The 19543-nt window shown below is 44.4% G+C and overlaps 1 protein-coding gene and 1 pseudogene across 3 annotated transcripts in view; one reads left to right on the plus strand and one right to left on the minus strand.

Annotated features, from left to right (window-relative positions):
• Positions 1-2254: 2254 nt before the first annotated feature.
• LOC114117708 (U6 spliceosomal RNA) lies at positions 2255-2346 on the minus strand (annotated as a pseudogene).
• A 10890-nt stretch (positions 2347-13236) lies between these two features.
• LARP4B (La ribonucleoprotein 4B) overlaps positions 13237-19543 on the plus strand; it is an 86076-nt gene continuing 79769 nt past the window's right edge. Inside the window, exon 1 of one of the 3 annotated variants that reach the window (XM_060396884.1) lies at positions 13237-13273. The gene's annotated coding sequence lies outside the window, so the exon portion shown is untranslated. Of the gene's footprint in view, positions 13274-13708; positions 13976-14453; positions 14477-19543 lie in introns of those variants that run through there. The other 2 variants (XM_042229720.1, XM_042229722.2) reach the window with 2 other exon arrangements.

Consider the following 19543-nt stretch of genomic DNA (forward strand, 5'->3'; position numbering starts at 1 on the left):
TCCTCGTTTGGCCCTTCCCTGGTCAGCCCTGAGGGGAGAGGGCACCCAGAGCTTTCCATGTCTCTTTTCACAAGTCCTCACCCTTACAGCTGCTTTGAACCTTAATGATTTTCTTAGATATCTCATTTCTAAACACAACCATACATGTAAATTCTGGGTGAACATATTCAAACTATAACAGGTTGTTACTGTCTTTCAGTCGCTAAGTCATATCCAACTTTTGCAACCTCGTGGACTTCAGTATGCCAGGCTTCCCTTTCCTTTACTATCTTCTGGAGTCTGATCAAATTCATGTCCATAGAGTCAGTGATGCTATCAAACCATCTCATCTCTGCCGCCTCCTCCTGACTTCGATCTTTCCTAACAGCAGGGTCTTTGCCAGTGAGTCAGCTCTTCAATTCAGGTGGCCAAAGTATTGAAGCCTCAGCATCAGTCCTTCCAATGAATATTCAGGGTTGATTTCCTTTAGGATTGATTGGTTTCATCTCCTTGCTGTCCAAGGGACTCTCAAGAGTCTTCTCCAGCACCACAACTCAAAAGCATCAATTCTTCGGCACTCACCCTTCTTTATGGTCCAACTCTCACATCTGTACATGACGACTGGAAAAACCATAGCTTTGACTCGATGGACCTTCATTGGCGAAGTGATGTCTCTGTTCTTTAACACACTGTCTAAGTTTCTCATGGCTTTCCTTCCAAGGAGCAAGCATCTTTTAATTTCATGGCTGCAGTCACTGTCAGCAGTGATTTTGGAGCCCCAAAAAATAAAGTCTGTCACTGCTTCCACTTTTCCCCTTCTATTTGCCATGCAGTGAAGGGACTGGATACCATGATTTTAGCTTTTTGAATATTGAGTTTCAAGCCAGTTTTTTCACTCTCCTCTTTCACCCTCATTGATGGGCTCTTCAGTTCCTCTTCACTTTCTGCCATTCGAATGTTATCATCTGCTTATCTGAGGTTGTTGATATTTCTCCCAGCAATCTTGATTCTAGTTTGTGAGTTATCCAGCCTGGTGTTTTGAATGATGTACTCTACATAGAAGTTAAATAAGCAAGGTGACAGTATCCAGCCTTCTCATACTCCTTTCCTGATTCTGAACCAGTCCATTGCTCCATGTCTGGTTCTAACTGTTGCTTCTTGACCTGCATACAGGTTTCTCAGGAGACAGGTAAGGTGGTCTGGTATTCCCATCTCTTTAAGAATTTTCCACAGTTTGCTGTGATGAACATAGTCAAAGGCTTTAGCATAGTCAATGAAGCAGAAGTAGATGTTTTTCTGGAATTCCCTTGCTTTCTCTATGATCCAGTGATTGTTGGCAATTTGATCTCTGATTCCTCTGCCTTTTCTAAACCCAGCTTCTACATCTGGACATTTTGGTTCATGTACTGCTAACGCCTAACTTGAAGGATTTTGAGCATAACTGTACTAGCATGTGAAATGAATCTAGTTGTATGGGTAGTCTGAGCATTCTTTGGCATTCTCCTTCTTTGTGATTAGAATGAAAACTGACCTTTTCCAGTCCTGTGGCCACTGCTGAGTTTTCCAAATTTGCTGACATATTTTGTGCAGCACTTTAACAGCATCATTTTTTAGGATTTTAAATAGCTCAACTGGAATTCTGTCACATAGTAATGTTTCCTAAGGCCCATTCATTCATAGTAATGTTTCCTAAGGCCCATTTGACTTCACATTCCAGGGTGTCTGGCTCTGGTTAGTGACTACCCCATTGTGGTTTTGTATAGTTCTATGTATTCTTGCCACATCTTTTTAATCTCTTCTGTCTCTGTTAGGTCCTGTTAGTTCCAGTTCATCATTTCAAAAAGGAGTCAGGCTCATGAAAGAGGCATAGGTGGGTAGTTTTCAGGCTGGGCATCTCAGGAGGCTGGGTCCACAAGTGAGCTTGGGCTGTGATTCATCTGAAGGTGTGCTTAGGGCTAGGGGATCCCATTTTCTTCCAGTAGAAATGAAGCTATTCTCCTCTGAGCATATATGTTGCAGTCTGACTAAATTTTATCAGAGAGTATTATAATAAGCCTGGTTGATTCTTTTTCTCTTTTTTCTTATGACAGTTTTCAGTAGGTTTTAAAAAATTTTTTATTGGAGTATGGTTGATTACAGTGTAATGCTAGCTTCAAGTGTACAACAAAGTGAATCGGTTGTACTTACACATATATCAACTCCCTTCTAGGTTCCTTTCCCATGTAGGTCATTTCAGATTATTGGGCAGGGTTCCCTGTGGTATACAGTAGGTCCTAAATATATGGAATGCTTCACAAATTTGCATGTCATCCTTGGGCAAAGCTTCTCTGTATCATTCCAATTTTAGTATATGTGCTGCTGAAGCAAGTGCAAGTTTGATTGCTTCTTTATATAGAAAGTTATTTGTCTTCCACTTTGCCACATTAGGTAAGGTATAGTAGAAAAAATTTCCACCTAGTGAGATGTGAGGTTTGCATGATTGGACCTCCAATCTGTGGACAGAGACTCAGAACACAGTACTGGGTGGTGGAAAATGTACAGAGTGTGGAAGTCTGGGTTTCCACTTGCTGGCAGATTAGTTTACAACTCTGGGTTCCCTTTCCTTATCTATACAGTAGAAATGATGGTAATTGACATTTCACTGTCATTTTAGGGATATGATACTGTGGAATGGAAAACATACATTCAGAATGATAAAGACATGGCAGTCATAATTACTAATATTATATAAAAGCACTATGGAGTGCTGGATAAAATTCTACATTACTGATAGGAACTACAAATAACACCCTCATCAGTATTAATATTACAGATCCAAAAGCAGGATTGCAACAATTCAGTATACTGCTATGATGTTTGCTGTGCTCCCATTTTGTGTACTCAAGTCTTCTGCTTCTTAAAAGTCTCTCCTATCACTCTGTGGTCACTCCCTGAACCTACTACTTCTTTCCCCTTCTTGGCTTTCATAGTCAAACCTCTTGAAACAACTGTGTGTAAGTGAGATCTCAAACACAGGCTATGGATTACATAAAGACCCCCGTGGACACAGCAGTTTGTGTATTTGTTTTTTATTGGACTCGGAGCGCCTCCAGGCTGGGCAAACTCCCTTATGTCACCCCAGCCAGCCCCCATGTTTCTATTAACTCTCTGATCCCTGAAGATGTCTTCAGCACTTATAACCTCTGGCTGCAGTCCATGGGGTCTCGAAGAGTCGGACATGACTGAGCGACTTCACTTTCATTTTCACTTTCATGCACTGGAGAAGGAAATGGCAACCCACTCCAGTGTTCTTGCCTGGAGAATCCCAGGGACAGGGGAACCTGGTGGGCTGCCGTCTATGGGGTCGCACTGAATCGGACACGACTGAAGCGACTTAGCCCCAGCAGCAGCAGTGCTAAAGATAAAAATAGTAATCAGCAGAATCACATACTTACAGACGTCAAATTAAAGAAGGGAAGATTTTCAAGTTAAGATATAATTTATACAATTACGTCATACTTACTAAACATGGCCCCAAACTTGGCCTTCAAAAATAGTGACTTATACACACATGGACTTCCCTGGTGGCTCAGACTGTAAAGAATCTGCCTGCAATGCAGGAGATCTGGGTGGGAAAGACCCTCTGGAAAAGGAAATGGCAATGCACTTAGTATTCTTGCCTGGAAAATCCCAGAGGAGCCTGATGGGCTGTAGTTCACAGAGTCACAAAAAGTTGGACACCACTGAGTGAATGTTTCAGTTTTCAGTTCAGTTTCATACACACATATACAGGGAATCGCTAGCTTGATTTTACTCACTCCTTTTTATTAATAGTAATAGTAATAATTACAAAGGTCCATTGAGTCAAGGCTGTGGTTTTTCCAGTAGTCGTGTATGGATGTGAGACTTGGACTATAAAGAAAGCTGAGCGCTGAAGAATTGCTGCTTTTGAACTGTGGTGTCGGAGAAGACTCTTGTGAGTTCCTTGGACTGCAAGGAGATCCAACCAGTCCATCCTGAAGGAAATCAGTCTTGAATATTCATTGGAAGGACTGATGCTTAAGCTCAAACTCCAATTCTTTGGCCACATGATGGGAAGAAGTGACTCATTTGAAAATATCCTGATGCTGGGAAAGACTGAAGGCGAGAGAAGAAGGGGACGACAGAGGATAAGATGGTTGGATGGCATCGCCAACACAATGGACATGAGTTTGGGTAGGCTCTGGGAGCTGGTGATGGACAGGGAGGCTTGGCGTGCTGCAGTTCATGGGGTCGCAAAGAGTCAGACACAACTGAGCGACTGAACTGAACTGAATAGTAATAATTAAAGTTTCTCAGTCATGTCCAACTCTCTGCAACCCCATAGACTGTAGCCCGCCAGGCTTCTCCACCTATGGGTTCTCCAGGAAGCAACACTGGAGCAGCAGCTATTTCAAATGCTTTGGAAAAGCCACGAGCCCAGTAAACTATGAAAATGGAGTGAACAAGTTCAGCTTCCAGGTCCTTGGGTCGGCATCTCACCAGCCAGCAGCAGTGATCATGGTGAGTCACAAATCTACTTAAAGGATGACAACTAGAATTAACAAAAATAGAAAACATCAAAGAAAATGCCATAAAGTAAGGGTAAATATTACCTCATAAAACTTTTTTAAAACTGTGGTAAAATACATATAACATAAAATTTACCATTTTAATCATTTTTAAGTGTACAGTCTGTGGCATTAAGTACATTCACAAAGGTGTGCCACCATTAACCATATTTCATGAAACTTTGGCTTCATGTGTATGTATATGTATGTGTGTGTGCGTGCGCACACACATGTGCGTGTGTGCATAATGGCCTGTACTATAAAATGTATTTCTTATTATGGGTCTTGGCTTCTTTTTTTCAAAAGCGTGAAAACTCTACATTAGCTCACTTTTCCCATATGTAAGACAATGGCTATTTCACTAAGACTTCGATGAAACTTGGTTGTTAGAGAAGTATTCTAATCCTAAAGGTGAGGAGATACTTTCAAAGAAAAAGATAAATTGAAACATCTGACACAATGAAAAATTTGAGATGCATATTTGTCTTTATGTGTGTAGGCGTTGCATATTTGTGCACATTAACAAATGTGTGGAAACTGTGTATTCAAACAGGGTAATACACCCAGAGTCAGGGGACAAGGTCAGAAGATGTTACCCTTAGAAACTGAAGGTAAAAAGAATGGACATACACTGGTTTAGACTTACTTTCTTGGTGGCAACTCCAACTGTGGCGCCTGCAGTGTTTTTTGGGTTTTTGTTGTTGGTTTTTTGTTTTTTTTTTTTGATGACTATTATGAAAGCTTATTTAACAAAACGTTCAGTAAGAAAATGTACATGAGTCGGTTTTTCTCCTAGTGAAGAGTGGAGAGGGGACGCGGGCTGTTGATTTCTTGGTGTCGTGGCCGTAGTTCACGCTTCTTCCCCGGCTTCTACTGTGGCGGTGCTCTTTCCTCGCGCTGCCCACCAGTTGCCACCTCCACACAGTCATCTATCACAAGCTTCATCAAGGGCCAAGTCCCCGCAACATTCCTTGGACGTGTCTGCCACCATTGAATTTCGGTGATAACGTCTTGTCCATAAGTTTCTTCAACTTGGGAGGGTGAGCTTTGCTCATGATGTCTACTCAGTGAGTTCAAAGATGCCTCCAAATGGAACTTCAGTCATCCCTTAGGCTGCAGCGGCAGGCCTGGTGTTCTGTGTCTGACAGTGATGGCTGTGCTTCTGATGAGACTTAAGTGTTGCACTAATTGAGTCAAGGAGAGAGTCTCTCAAGTCTGATCAAAGTGGCTAAAATATATCCAGAGGAAAATGCTGATGTGTGGAAAATACTCAGTCACACAACTGTAGTATATGGTATTTAAGGTTATGATGGTTGTTGCGTTAAGTCACTCAGTCGTGTCTGACTCTTTGCAACCCTGTGGATTGTAAACTGCCAGGCTCCTCTGTCCATGGAATTCTCCAGGCAAGAATTCTGGAATGGGTTGCCATTTCCTTCTCCAAAGGTTATGATATCAAAACAAAGAAACAAGGAAACAAATATTGCTATTACCATGGAATCTAGGGGGGAAAAAAGTGCAAATGATGATTCCAAGCCTACTGGACACATTGTGGTGAATGGTGTCCGAAGCAGCTCACTGAGAAAGGACAAAAACCTGCCAGAGGCTGGCGGGTGAGCTCGCAGAGCTGGAATGAGTTCAGTTCAGCAGACATCTATGAGTGATGAACAACAATGAGGATGAATGAAGTTCCTGCGTTTGCGAAATTCCTAAGGAGGAGATAAACGACCACACACACTGGTGCTCCTACTCAATGAAGCAGGAACTGTGATGCAGAGCTGTGGATGGCCCTGACGCCCTGGGGAGGGGCTGGGGCAGGTATTCAGAGAAGGCTTCCTGGAGGGGTCAAAGAATCTGAGCTGAGTCGTGGAAACTGTGGAAGACAACCAGCCAGAAGGAAGAGGGGAGTCTCAGAAGGGAAACACACAGAGGTAGAGTGGCTTGATGTGCCTAGGAAACTAGTCAGTTCAGGATCTGGGAGGGAAACCTCAGGCCCCTCCAGGTGGTATTTAGAGGTCAAGGGGTCACTCCCTTGACCCTGACAGCTCATCACCACTAGGCAGCAACAGGAGCTGCTCAGCTCTTAAAGTACTGAGGGGTCCTCCTCAGAGGAGCCTGGGGCAGGGGTGGGGGTGAGAGGCAAGCTTCTCAGGAGACTCCTGAGAAGACACCACAGCATCCCTGGCACTCGTGCTCCATCCTAGAGTGTGTGGGGCCAACTCTGGCCTGGGGGAGACGGGCCAAGGAAGCCAGGAGAGCCACAGGGAAGAATGCAGGGCAGCGTCCAGTGGCAGCCACACACAGTCTAGAACTCTGGAGACAGGGGTGTCTAGACAGCAACCTTCCCTTCTCTCTGAGAGACATGGATGTGGGGCTGAGGAGAATGTGCACTTTGCCAGATCTCCAGGAAGCCAAAACTTTCTCAATCTAATAAAAACAACATGCTTCTTAAGTCTAGTCCTCTGCCTGAAACATCCAAATGGGGACGTCTCTCATGGTGCATCCACTTCTCTTGCTTTCAATGAGAGTGACAGGCAGGCAGCAATCATAGTGAAAACACAATCTTTTCTGAGGCCTGGAGTGACACATTCGCCTCAGTGCAGACAGGACTATGTAGGTCAACTATCCCAAAAGATATTGCCAAAAATAGTAGGAATTTAAGCTGCCATCACAGGAAGCATCATTGGCTGAGAACAGAGCTACTTTCAAAGGAAAACACAATCCAACTACAGAAGCATTTACTAGGTCTCTACTAGGAACTGGCTCCGGGGTGTTACAAAGTATGCTACACAGAAAAGTTCCTCAGAAACTTGCTCTAGATATGGCTCCTGTTGCCAAAATTCATCTCCCCTGGAGGCCTTCAGGCCTTCTCCCCCTGAGGGCTGGCACCTGTGGACACAACTCTGCCCCACGCTCCCGGCCTCTCAGTTTCCAGAACCAGAGGTTTGGCCCTATTGGTTCTCTTGAGGGAGGGCTGTGGAACATCCTGGGAAATGCAGTCCTCCTCTCTGACTGCTTTTTGGGCCACACATGCTCATGGAATACTTGTAATGAATTGAAACCTTCCATTTTATCACATATTTTTATTATCATGAGGAATTTAAAAACATATTCAAAAGTAGGAAGAAGAGTTTCATGAGCCCCCATGTATCCATCACCAGCTTTCAACAATTTTCAACACACTAGCTTGTCCCATTATTTCTTATGTATTCCTGCTGACCACCTTCCTTTAGACGGTTTGGAATCAAATGCTAGATATACATAATACAGTATCATTCATAAATACCTCAGTGTATATCTCTAAGGGCTTCCCTGATGGTAAAGAATCTGCCTGCAATGTAGGAGACCCAGATTTGGGTAGGGAAGATCCCCTGGAGAAGGGAATGGCTACCCACTCCAGTATTCTTGCCTGGAGAATTCCCTGGACAGAGCCTGGTGGGCTACAGTCCATGGGATTGCAAAGAGTCAGACACAACTGAGCACTAAACAACAACAAATATATCTCTAAAGAAAAACTCTCTTCTTGACGAGCCTTATATCTACAGGCAAGTTGCAAACACTTACATAGCCCACATCTAGTTCACCAATCGGAGAAGGCAATGGCAACCCACTCCAGTACTCTTGCTTGGAAAATCCCATGGATGGAGCAGCCTGGTAGGCTGCAGTCCATGGGGTCGCTAAGAGTCAGACATGACTGAGCGACTTCACTTTCACTTTTCACTTTCATGCATTGGAGAAGGAAATGGCAACCCACTCCAGTGTTCTTGCCTGGAGAATCCCAGGGATGGGGGAGCCCAGTGGGCTGCCGTCTATGGGGTCGCACAGAGTCGGACACGACTGAAGCCAGTTAGCAGCAGCAGCAGTTCACCAATTAAGGTTCTGTTGTATTCTCTTTCTGTCAGTGTGTATGTGTATATTCCACTGAACTATTTCCACTGAAACTTGCAGATGTCTTGATCCCTCATCTCTAAATACGTCAGTTTATATCTTCAAGATCAAAGATATCTTCTTACTGAGCCATAAAACAATTTACAAATAAATCCAATTTGGAAAATTGAACCTTGATTGTAAGATCAGAAGATTCCATATAAAGATTCTAATTATGATCTCTATAGTAAATTTTATTCTGATCAAGGATCTAGTCTTGGATCATACATTACATTTAGCTGCCATGTCTCCTTAGTCTCCTTAAGTTTTGAAAAGTTCCTCAACTTTTCACTGCCTTTTATGGCCGCACTGTGAGGCTTGTGGGATCTTAGTTCCTGGATCAGGGGTTGAACCCTAGCTGTCTGCCGCAAAAGTGCCGAGTCCTAACCAGGGACTGCCAGGGAAGTCCTCAGCCTTCATATTTTTGAAGAGTGACAGTTTTGTAGAATGTCCTCAGTTTGAGTTTATGATTATCCATCATGGTTAGTTTGTGGCTTGACTGAAACATGACATAACCGATATCACGTGACATCAGCAGGGCACCATTACAGGAGAAGCCAACTTTCACCCCTCAGTTAAGATGGGGTCCATCATATTTTTCCACTATTCAGTTCAGTTCAGTCACTCAGTCATGTCCGACTCTTTGCGACCCCATGAACTGCAGCATACCAGGCCTCCCTGTCCATCACCAACTCCTGGAGTTTACCCAAACTCATGTCCATTGAGTCGGTGATACCATCTAACCATCTCATCCTCTGTCGTCCCCATCTCCTCCTGCCCTCAATCCCTCCCGGCATCAGGGTCTTTTCAGATGAGTCAGCCCTTTGCATGAGGTGAACAGAGTATTGGAGTTTCAGCTTCAACATCAGTCCTTCCAATGAACACCCAGGACTGATCTCCTTTAGGATGGACTGGTTGGATCTTCTTGCAGTCCAAGGGACTCTCAAGAGTCTTCTCCAACAACACAGTTCAAAAGCATCAATTCTTCTGCACCTAGCTTTCTTTATAGTTCAAGTCTCACATCCATACATGACCACTGGAAAAACCATAGCCAGGACTAAACGGACCTTTGTTGGCAAAGTAATGTCTCTGCTCTTTAATATGCTGTCTAGGTTGGTCATAATTTTCCTTCCGAAGAGTAAGCGTCTTTTAATTTCATGGCTGCAGTCACCATATGCAGTGATTTTGGAGCCCCCCAAAATAGTCAGTCACTGTTTCCACTGTTTTCCCATCTATTTCCCATGAAGTGATGGGACCAGATGCCATGATCTTAGTTTTCTGAATGTTGAGCTTTAAGCCAACTTTTTCACTCTCCTCTTTCACTTTCATCAAGAGGCTCTTTAGTTCTTCTTTACTTTCTGCCATAAGGGTGGTGTCATCTGCATATCTGAGGTTATTGATATTTCTCCCGGCCATCTTGATTCCAGTTTGTGCTTCTTTCAGCCCAGCGTTTCTCATGATGTACTGTGCATATAAGTTAAATAAGCAGGGTGACAATATACAGCCTTGACATACTCCTTTTCCTATTTGGAACTAGCCTCTTTTCCCATGTCCAGTTCTAACTGTTGCTTCCTGACCTGCATACAGGTTTCTCAAGAGGCAGGTAGATGGTCTGGTATTCCCATCTCTTTCAGAATTTTCCACGGTTTATTGTGATCCACACAGTCAAAGGCTTTGGCATAGTCAATAAAGCAGAAATAGATGCTTTTCTGGAACTCTCTTGCTTTTTCCATGATCCAGCAGATGTTGGCAATTTGATCTCTGGTTCCTCTGCCTTTTCCAAAACCAGCATGAACATCTGGAAGTTCACGGTTCACGTATTGCTGAAGCCTGGCTTGGAGAATTTTGAGCATTACTTCACTAGCATGTGAGATGAGTGCAATTGTGTGGTAGTTCGAGCATTCTTTGGCATTGGCTTTCTTTGGGATTGGAATGAAAACTGACCTTTTCCAGTCCTGTGGCCCCTGCTGAGTTTTCCAAATTTGCTGTCATATTGAGTGGAGCACTTTCACAGCATCATCTTTTAGGATTTGAAATAGCTCAACTGGAATTCCATCACCTCCATTAGCTCTGTTCTTAGTGATGCTTCCTAAGGCCCACTTGACTTCACATACCAGGATGTCTGGCTCTAGGTGAGTGATCACACCATTGTGATTAACTGGAAAAATACCTTTTCCCCCTTTGAAATCAATAACCAATAAGCAACTAAAAAGCTGTGAAATGGCATATACAACTTTTCACTCAACAACTTTTACTGACTGATTTTTAGCATTCACTGATGATTCTTGCCAGAATAAATGCTACCATAGTTGCAACAATGTAATTAAAAAAACATTCCTTCTCCATTCATTAGTCAGCCTTCTACTATAAGGAACAGCTTTCCCCTTTTTTTTCCTCATCTCCGTTACTTTTTTAACTTACATATTTATATTTATTAAGAACTCATGCAATCTTTTATTTCCCGATACATTCTAATATGTTACTGTCATATTCAGTTTGATAGTTCCATCTAATTTGACTAAGTTAGTCCTTACTGCATTTCTACTTTGATGACTTTTTGGTGCCAGAGATTCTCTGTGAACTTAAAATCTTTTACAAGCCCCCCTTTGCCTCCTAATAAAAATCTTGACTCACTACCAAATTCAAACATCCTAAGCGTTTAGAAGATCCTTGGGGTTCTTACCATGCTTACCCCTCCAGACTCCCATGCCTTCCACCCACCTTACCAGATTGGTTTCATGCTCTGTCATGTTCAAATATGTCCTCCCTCCCTGCTGGAACATGTGTTGACAGCCCCTCCACTGTGGTCTCTTTGGCCTTGGTCTACTTATCTCCGTATTTGATTCCTTCCCAAGCTGGCTTCAGACCCTCCTGTGTGCTTTACCTGGGCAATCTGTGCACATACCAGGGTAATCCTTACTCCTCTTTATCCCTTGCTATCTGTTCATCTGTCTTATGGTCAGTGCTGCCCTGGGCCATCTCGCCAGCACTTGGCACAGACCTTGAGGTAGAGCAGGGACGTGGTGAGGGCTACCAGGGCCCAGGAGGGAAATCAATTTTCTGAAAGGAAAAGATACATATGGTTGACACTTGTGTAACTTGAAAAATAAGACAGACTTTACCAGAAGTAGAAGCAGAAGGACACCAAAAGACCAAAGTGCTCAGGAATGAAGACACTCCACTCAAAACTTCGTGAACAGCAAATACTCTGAAACTAGAGCTCCTTGCTTTGTTCTGTTCCGTAACAGGACTTAGCATACTCTGGTGACTGCCCGCTGATTGGTCTTTCAGTAAATGGGAGGGTCATAGAGTGTCTGTGTGTCATTCACATTCACATCTAGAGACTACCCTAAGGCCTTCAAAAAAGCCTGTTAAACAATGTGATTTGGAGGTTATGGCATCTAACCCTAGGGCAAGAAGAAAATATATAAGGGGACTGCAAGCTAGCTTGTGAAGGGTCTGCTAGCCAATGAAAGATAATTTGGACTTCACTCTCTGGGGCAACCAAGAAGTCTCGACTCAGAGGGGTATGGTTTTAAAGGAAATGTAAGCTGGCATGGTGAATGGTGGGTAAGCAAAGATCAGCTGTGAGGCTACTAGCGGGAGAGAAGTAACAGCAGGCAAAACCACCGAAAGAGGGAAAAGGAAACAGCTTTTGGATAGAATAGGTAGAACTTGTAACTGTTTTAGATGAGAAGTGGTTTTTAAAAATTTTGGTCTTATCTTTCTAAGTAGAAATGACATAAAAATTCACTGTGGTATATTTAACCTCACACCCTAAGGTGAAAATGGGTGCTTCTTTTGAAGTACAGGTTAAGATAATCACACAAGAAAAAAAAAAAAAAAGCCAGTTTTGATTGGAAAGGGAAGGATTTTGTTTGGGAAGGATCACACATTAATGGAAAGTAAGTGACGTCATTTTAATATAAAGCATTCTCCTATCCTTTAATCTCTTTTGTACGGGAATTTATCTGTGCATCAAAATTTCTGCCAGATGCAGACACAGGCAGACAAAATGGAGATCTAACTTGCCAACTTCGGAGGGTTCCCGGGTTTTCAAAGGAGGACCACATCACCGCGCCTAGGGATGACTTCTTGGGCCCCAGTCTGCGAGGTCCCATGTAGAGGTCCCTCAGAAGGGCTCCGCAATGTAGGCAACAGGTTCTTTTGGAAAGTGAACTCCAAAGGTGACTTTCTCCTGAAATATGTATTGACACATGCTTTGAATCTTAGAGGAACTCTGTCTTACGTGATTATCTTAGGGACATTGCCACGAGTAACACTAGTGAAACGTAAAGTTTCTCAGAGAGAGGGTGTGACAACGTATCCCAAAGCAGAAAGTCAGTGCCCAGCACCGGTGTCGATAAGTGATCTTCCCAGTCCTGACGTCGAAGTCCGAGGCGCGCCTTGAGGGTGTCTGGGCCCTCAGAAGGCAAAGCTAAGAGGCGCCGGTGCACGGGTGAGGCTGGACGGGGTACCCTGAGCAGCCTTCAGGCCGCATGCATGTCTGCACAAAGCATGGCCAGGCGCAGCAGGCACGGCGGCAATCAGGCTTAAAACCGGTGAACACACTTCACTTTGTTTCCCCTCCCCTCAGAATGGGTCGGGTAGGTGGCACCAGCTCGGGTTTGCGAAGACGTCCCCAGTCTTCGGCATTTTCTCTGAAAGCGCGGAGAACGTAGCCGGCTGACTGGCAGTGGGCTCCGCCTTCCCCTTCTCTAGAGCGCGCTTTGGGGGTCTTTCCTGACCCAACCACCGGACAGCCATACAGTCTCGGGGCGGAGTCTGATCTCAGTGAGAGGGTGAGGAACCGGGGTCCGGGGCCGAGGGGGACTTGGGTCGCGGCCCTCTGCTGACAGGGGCGGGGGCGGGCTCAGGGCCCTAGGGTGACTGGCGTCGGCGGTCAGGGTCCCTGAGTGAGAGGGGCGGAGTCAGGGACCCCAGCTGACGCGCCTCGTTCAGCTTGAGGCGGGGGGCTGAGCAGACAGCGTGCGCGGGCTGAGGCGGGGGCTACGTGCGCGGGGCGGGCCTGCGTGCGCGCCCCCACCAATCACAGGCGCCACCGGCAGGGGCACGCGCGCCAAGAGGCCTAGCAGAGGGGGCGGACCCAGCGCCGCGCTAGGCCAATCGAGACGCCATGTAGACATGACGTAAGGGCGCCGAGCGCCTGTCGGCGGACCCAGTGGGGAGTAGCGGGCGCGCGAGCGCGAGGGGAGGGACTTCCGGCAGGTCCCGGAAGCGGGAGCTGTGTGTTCTCATGCGAACGGGAAGGAGCGTTGGGGCGCTGGAGTCGCGAGGTTGAGACCCTTTCGGCCTGAAACGGGAAGGAGCCGCTGCTGTCCCGCCGTCAGCCCGCGCCGCTCGGACCACCGCCGCTCGTCCGGGCCGGCCGCGCCCCTGCTCCCGCCCCTCCCTCACAGCCCGTCCGCGTGTGGCGCGGTCGCCGGGCACCGGGGCTGCGGCGGTCGGCGGCCGGGCGGCGGCGGCGGCGGCGGCGCTGACAGGTGAGCGCGGCGGCGGGCGGGCCGCTCTTCCCCGCTCACGCTCCCGCCGCGCCACGCTCGGCCGCCGCCTCGGACCCGAGCCGCGCCCGCCTGTCACGGGCCGCCATCTTCCCGGAGGACGCGGCCGGGCAGGGCCGGGCTGGCGCAGCCGGGCCGGGGCGCGGGCCGGGGCGCGGGCCGAGGGGCCTGGGTGCGCGCCGGGGCCGGGTCGGTGCGGCGGGCAGGGCTGGGTCCGGGCAGGGCCGTGCTGAGGTCTTGAGAGCCGGGGCAGGGTCCGGGCAGCGCAGCCGTCCAGCCCGCACTGCGGCGGCCTCGCCCTGCCCTCCGCCCGGGCCCGGGATCGCGGGCGGGGAGGGCTCGGGTCCCTCGGACCAGGAAGTGGAATCCTGTTGCTTTGGGTGTACTTGGGACGCGCCCACTCTCCTCTGAGAGGCTTGAGCACACGCACAGTCTGGAAGAAATGGGAAAAAATTCTAAAGATGCCCTGTGCTCGAGGAAGGGGTAGGTCGGGAGTCTCTCACCACCTGCTTCTCAGCCGTGTCCAATCAGAACGTAAAACTTAAGACTTGTTCAGACTTCACTGTAATTTTGTATTGCAGCTTTCCGTGCAGGTCATCTTGTTTTCCCCCCTCATTTCTACGTAAAATGGTCTTTAATTTAAGCTGAGTTGAAACTTGAGATGATTTCCTGTAGGGTAGCTATCCTGTGCGTTCGAGACCCTCTGCTTGGCTGCGCTGTAACTTGCCCTAAATGCTAAGTGGAAGCTTAAAGTTTTGGAGAACTGAAGGAACGCGAAGATTTCCCTGAACTGTGCAGGGAAATGAGTTTCTGTCAGGGTTTTTAAAATAGATAATACCAACGTGAAGACGAATGTTATAAGCATTCAAGTTATTTCTCCCTTTTAAAGTTTTTCTTGTGATAATTATCTGGTCTCTTATTTTGTGTTAAGTATATAAAAATGCTTTTGAAATAGGCTCTGAGTTGTAGTTTGCAAAGACCACAGTGGGAAAGAGTGATGTTCATTTCTGTGGAGGTCAGTATGTGCAGTGTGCAATTTGCATACTTTCCCACCTACCTGGCTCCTTCTAATTTACCGTCGGGGTAGTTTACAGAAATTGAAATGGTTGTGGCTTGTCAGTCTTTCTCTGTATTTAATATTCTGCAAGGCAGTTTTGTAATCAGGCTATATGAAACCGCTTGATAGAACTTTGCTTGAGTTGCTACGGTGGAATACTTTCTCAAAGACATCAGATTAGCAAGTTTATCTATAAACCATACATTTGATTTGTGTACTTCGGTTCGAAACTTACACTTAGAAATAAATTTCATCCTGTATTTTGAAAAGTTGATATGAGTTTACTTTTTAAGGTGAAAAAAATGGGCGTGTGAAGAGAGGTAGACATGGTTTCTTATTGATTAGAAATTACCCTCTGGGTGCTTCACTTTCTTATCTGAAAGAGGGATAGTAATAACAGCTTCATAGGGCTATTTGTAACATGTTGATGTTGGTTGTTTTTAATATTTTGTTGTATTGTTAAGTTCTTACTTAGAATTTGGAAATGGTGTTTATTACTATTGTCAGTATTTTTCTGGTGACTGTCAATTTTCTTAACACAATTTTTTGTTTTTTAGTTTATCACATGCATTTGGGCAGAGAAAGCAAGTTCTGAGGACAGGATGTTTATTTGGAGAAAGGAGTTATACTATATTTGAGTAATAGCCAGGGAGAATGGATGATAATTTGAGTACAGAAATTTCTTGGCATTCATTTTTATGTGTGTTGTTGAAGAATAGCTGGAATTAAATGGCAGCACCTTTAGGGAAAATTTTGATTTTATTTAATGTTCCTAGGGATTGTACTTCTAAAAAATTGAGGTTTGGAGAATTTATTCATACTAATATGGTTTTCACAGATAAGCACAACTTTTCATAAATGCATGTTTAAAATCTGTGGAAAGAAGTGTTATCACTGGTTTTTAATGAAGCAGCCTTCATATATTGTAAAGTAATTCTAAAATACATAGTGAAGTGCAAGATGGGAACATCATATTTTTAATGGTAATAACGATAACGCCTTAAAGTAGCCCCACTACTCTACATAGATTTCAACAATCTTACAGGTTTTTACAGTGATAGAGCTGCAGTTGATGTTACCCACCAAGAAGTGGCCGACAAACTCCTTTCACCGTTATTTCAGAGTGTCCTGCTGGAGTTAATACTTCCTATAGTGAAAACTAGGATTATAATCTAGGTCTTCTAATTTAAATAACTTGTGTTATCTTTATGATGGTTCCTTGAGGTTGCAAAAAGCTCTGTATATATATTTAAATCTCATTTGTTTTCATCATAATGTGTCAGGCACAAGTTTCAAATTGGGTTTCATGCTTGTTCTCTGTTGCAGAGTTCTCTCATATTTAAGGATTTTTTTTCAGATTGGTAAATGCAAGAAAATTACATAGATTGTGATTCCTCCTATGAGACCATTGATTCAACTTTTCTAATGAAGAGAAGAAAGTAAGCAGTAAAGTTGTGTTTATTAAAAGTAATTGTTAAACAGACACTGATGCAGGGTTGTGTCACTTACGCTGTTTTTGTAAAACTTTATTCCTGTAAAGAGTTCTCCTTTTTCTGTAAGAGCTAATTTTAGAGCACAGTAAAGGAGGCACAGCCTTCTGAGAGGGTTAGACTCCCCAGACCAGATTTTAATTTAGTTCAGTTTGAGCCTTTTGCTCCTAATTGTTGCACTTGTGATATGTTTGAAGCTACTCTACTCCTGCAGTTATCTTGATTACACAATGAATTTTTTAATTAGAATGTGGAATTGTGGATAACCATTAGGTTCTCTTTCTAAAAGGGGGAGAATAATTCCAACATGGAAGTGTTTTTTTCTTCATGTTCTAACACTTATTTTTCCCACGTGTAAATGTCTTCCTTATGATCAGGCAAAATGATTGACTCAGCTTGTTTCTCCTTCCTTCTCACTCCTCACCCACAGAGCCCCATACCTTTTGTCACTTCAGTGCCTTTGTAAACTCTTTGGCTGTGTTTTCTAGTGAGGCTGTCGTGGCACCTTTGTACTCAAGAAGGGTTGCAAGTGAGTGGTGCCTGTTATGCCTTCTGTCATGGTCTGGTTCCCTCTTCAGTGTCATCCCTGCTTCCCTGCTGTAGCGAGACCTGGGCCGCAGAGTGCATTCTGTAACATGGAGAGCACTTCCTACTTAAATTCAGTCAAGTCTTCACTGAAAATGTTCTTTATGATATATGACATCCAAAGTTTTGGCTCAAAAACTGGTAAATTAGGGTGGTATTTATTTGTGGGATAAAAATAAAATGCTTGTTTTCATTTGCACACACCATTTTTGTCACGCTGTAGCCAGAGATTGCTTTAAAGGCATATCCTGAAGCTTTGAAGGCCTTTTTGAAAACTCCTTAGTGACTGCCCCCCACTTAGCTAAGATGTACCCAGGGGCCTTGCCACCTCTGCTGTCTCCTTGCCGGCTGGACCACCCTTTGCTGGCCTGTGCTGACCACAGCCTTTCCCCCAAACCTTGGTGTTGTCTTTGCTGTCTGTAGTTCCATGCCTGACGTTGAAGGCCTTTTTTTTTTTTTTTTTTTAACTTCGCTCCTTAACCCATTTTTATAAAGGTATTTCAGGAATCCTTGCCTTAATTTTTAAGGTTGTGCTGAGCACTTTTGTGTTTCTGTAGCACTGCAAGGCATTGCACTGATTAATTAACATAAGCTCCTTGTGGGCGAGATCCTTTTATGTCCCTAACCTCTGCCCAGCCCAGGACCACATACACTACAGATGTTGTAAACTTTGTTTTACTGGAGGGATAAAACACTTTCTACTTCAGTTTTAGAATTTTTTGCATGCTTTCATGAACAAACAGGAAAATCTACTCGAACAGAATTCAATAGAAAATGCATAAAAGATCATACTTAACAAAATGTTAACAGACTTGATAGCTATATGCAATGCATACAGTATTGTAGGTAGAATGATTTAACTAGGTGATCTCTTGAGAATATTCTTTCTCAGTCTTTAAAAATGTGCACCTTTTGAGAACAAATTTCTTTCTTTATTTTGCTTTAAATTATATCAGCCAAAAACAAAGCAGTTACAATAAGGAAAATATATTTTTAAACCTGAGTGGATTTTTCCATTTTTTATTCTCTATTGAGAATCATTGCTCTAGGACCTGATGCAAAGCAGGACTGCTGAGAGGAAAGGCTTCATTCATTCCTTCTTTGATCAACCAGACATTAGCAGTACAAAGATGAATGATACTGGAGCTTTTCTCTAAGGCTTGTGGTCTAGAAGGAAGTAATACTGTGAATTGTTTTACTTGAAGTGAAATAGACCTGCATTTGGACTCTTGAAGCTTTTGTACCTGAATCTTGTTGAGGATTCTGCACCGCACATTTCCTTGAGCAGCCCCATCAGGACAGTCAAGTGTATTTTGCATGGAGGGTGGCAAATACCCTTCATCCCCCTTTCCTGCTTTATTTTTGTTTGTATCACTTAGTACCTCGTTATAATATGCCTTGTAATTTCTGTATTCCATGTACCTTATGTCTTCTTGTACTTGAATGTAAACTCTGCAGTCGAAGGTTCGTGTCTCTTCTGTTCATTGCTGTGAACCCAGACCTTAGAACATGGTGTTCACTAAATAATTGATGAGTAAATACCACGGTTGTACTGGTGAACAAAAAGGGATAAGCAGTCCTCACTGTGAGGCAGAGAGACAGTCAGTCATGTTGTGCCAGGAGGTCATCATGTTGCTTCGAACGATGAAGGGGGGGAGGGGCCTTCCGGGCAGAGCATAAGGGTGCAGAGGCTGAGCTCAGAACTCCTTTGGAGAGGCTGCCCCCACCCCCACGTAGCCGGAGGTGAGTGAGGCAGCAGGGGGTCCTGGGTGTCTGGAGCTCCTGGCGTGGGTGAGAACTGTGCTCTCTCTCCTAAGAACAGTGGGGCACAGTCGGGGGCTTTAAACTGGAGAATTGTGTGATCAGGATTGCCTCTTTTAAGTGGTCCTTCTGCTTTACTGAGAGTTGTGTCCACAAGGAGGGATGGCTGCACATAGACTGGTATTACTTAGCCCTAGGGTGGCAAGCCCTCTTGCTTTCACTTGTGTTTATCATAGTGGAACAGTCCAAGCCCTGGTCTAAATGAAGGATATGTTGCTTAGAATCCCTTTCACTTGTATTGCAGATAATCGTGTGTGTGTAAAAGATACTTTAAAAATATGCCTCAAGTCTGCTAGCATTTCTCACTTGTTTAAAGTATATTTGTTATTTCAGCTTTTATTAAGGCAGACTAATTAACAGATTCCTTTTTTAGAAACATCTCTGAAAAACGAGAACATTTTGTTTTCGGATTTCAAAAAGCTTTGTTTTATTGTCAGGCTTGAAAATGCAGTGATTAAAAGCATAGTGACCAATTGGATATAGATTTACAAGTTGCTTTAGTAGTGGTTATTTCTTTCTTAGTATATTAAACATTACCTTTTCAAATATTTTTTTAAATGATCAAGCCCTTTAAAACCTCTTCTCTAAGTACTTTAT

Source organism: Ovis aries, chromosome 13 (genome assembly GCF_016772045.2).
Source record: "Ovis aries strain OAR_USU_Benz2616 breed Rambouillet chromosome 13, ARS-UI_Ramb_v3.0, whole genome shotgun sequence".
NCBI classification, from domain to species: Eukaryota; Metazoa; Chordata; class Mammalia; order Artiodactyla; family Bovidae; genus Ovis; species Ovis aries.